This window comes from Wyeomyia smithii, chromosome 3 (assembly GCF_029784165.1).
Source record: "Wyeomyia smithii strain HCP4-BCI-WySm-NY-G18 chromosome 3, ASM2978416v1, whole genome shotgun sequence".
NCBI lineage: Eukaryota > Metazoa > Arthropoda > Insecta > Diptera > Culicidae > Wyeomyia > Wyeomyia smithii.
The window spans coordinates 131,491,881-131,494,380 of record NC_073696.1 but is presented as its reverse complement, the minus strand read 5'-3'; positions in this window follow the sequence as shown (position 1 = coordinate 131,494,380).

The following is a 2,500-nucleotide window of genomic DNA, read 5'->3' as shown; positions in this document are numbered from 1 at the left end:
CGGGTTCCGGGCATCAGGTATTTGGCCCTTCAACCCGGATGTATTCACTGCATTGGATTATGCTCCATCATCAGTGACAGGACCTTCCTTGGTTGACGAAATAATACCAGGATCACTGCTGGACACTCTTTGCAGAATCAGACCAATCCCGCGGGCACCACCGCGTGCTACAGGCAGACGAGGACGAAAACCTGGACGAGCTGCTATACTGACGGACCCCGCTGAAATCGCTCTGATGGTATGTTTTTATTTCTCACGAAGCTCTGTTTGACACTAAATGATTCATTCTCTTCAAAGGAACAAAACATACAAGCGAAGGGAGTAGCCCGACCCACTCAACGGCGAGTAGGCCGACCACGTAAAGCAACTGTGCAGTTTCATAGCCTCGTTAGTGCACCACCAAGACCAACGATAGTGGTGATAAAGAGACCACCTGGAAGACCCCGCAAATCACAGGCTGCAGCGGATAAGAGGCCCGTTGGCCGACCCCGCAAGCCTCCAGTCGTTATGCTAAAAAGGCCTGTTGGCCGACCTCCAAAGTCACTAGCCATTGCTAAGAGGCCCGTTGGCCGACCACCAAAGTATCCAACCATTGCTAAGAGGCCCGTTGGCCGACCACCAAAGTATCCAACCATTGCTAAGAGGCCCGTTGGCCGACCACCAAAGTATCCAACCATTGTTAAGAGGCCCGTTGGGCGACCTGCTCAAAGTAAAGGCACTGCCAAGAGGCCCGTTGGCCGCCCACGCAAGATTAAGAGGCCTGTTGGTAGGCCACCGAAACAACCAGCAACCAAAATAAGACATGAATCTGAATAAATAAAATTAATCTCATGTCAAATTATTTTAGTTTTTCTTAATCAGAATAGGTCCGCATTAGATCACTTTCCCCTGATGTTGAAACTACTAAGTTATGAACATCGGTCATCCCAATTGTCGCTTTTGAAACATTAACACACAGTTTCCATAACGGCTGCCAGTTGTTCTCTCCTGCTCTGTATGTATCAACATGTTCTATGCGCTTTGAAGCGCTACGTGGGTTGTAATTGAAGCTGTTTGTTATAAGGGGAGAGTATCCTAATTCGGACCCCCAGAAAATCTTCTAGCTATGCATGCCAAGCTAACCTACCAAACCTTGTAGGAAGAGGTGCACTGTATACGGGATGATACACTACGTGCCGGCTACGTGACATAATCATCCACCGCACCCGAGACATACACCACAGACCGGGTGTTTGGATTCTCAGCTACACGCGATGATGACGATCGATCATGCCAAGCACTGTATACGGGATGATACACTACGTGCCGGCTACGTGACATAATCATCCACCGCACCCGAGACATACACCACAGACCGGGTGTTTGGATTCTCAGCTACACGCGATGATGACGTACACTACGGTTCGGTCTGTGGGCGCAGTATGAGGGGGCAAAGCGTGTGTCGAATTCTGTTATTATTATACATTTTCGTATCTATAGGAGGGTGTCTGAGTCTGAGGTTGGTACGGAAAAGTACTTCTCACTGACACGGTGTGTGCATACACAGGTAGGGTGGCATGCGGCCTGCTGCATCTACCTCTGTTGGGCGTACACAGAGCGACGACGGTGCTAGGTGTGATGTGTGTGGTGGCTGTGGCTGTGGCTGGCTGGCTGGCGGGTAGTCAATCAACCAGTTCGCTCGCTTACACTCCGCTTACCCGCTCTGCCGCTGGTAGTGGCTGGCTGGTTGGCTGGCTGTGACTGGCTGGTGGGGAGGAGACAGACAGGCGTGCGCGTGTTGTCTGTGAGTGGCAGCCGCAGTTCACCGCCCGGTGTGGTGGTGTGTTGTGGTCTCACAAGTGCTGCGCGCGAAGAGGGAGAAGCATGAATGTTATACGGCTACCACGTTACGGGTGTAGCGGCAGTAGCATGTATTATGACCCGAGAATGCCGACTCACAAAGGTGTGCGGTAAGCGCGCAAAGTGGGAATCTGTTGACGAGTGCTATGCTTCCGATATACGGGAACGGATAGACTGCGTTTGGTCTTCGCTGATGTCCGCATTCCACGTATATCGCACAATGCGAAAGAGGTTGAGCGATACGATGTTGTCTGTGAGTGGCAGCCGCAGTTCACCGCCCGGTGTGGTGGTGTGTTGTGGTCTCACAAGTGCTGCGCGCGAAGAGGGAGAAGCATGAATGTTATACGGCTACCACGTTACGGGTGTAGCGGCAGTAGCATGTATTATGACCCGAGAATGCCGACTCACAAAGGTGTGCGGTAAGCGCGCAAAGTGGGAACCTTTTGACGAGTGCTATGCTTCCGATATACGGGAACGGATAGACTGCGTTTGGTCTTCGCTGATGTCCGCATTCCACGTATATCGCACAATGCGAAAGAGGTTGAGCGATACGATGTTGTCTGTGAGTGGCAGCCGCAGTTCACCGCCCGGTGTGGTGGTGTGTTGTGGTCTCACAAGTGCTGCGCGCGAAGAGGGAGAAGCATGAATGTTATACGGCTAC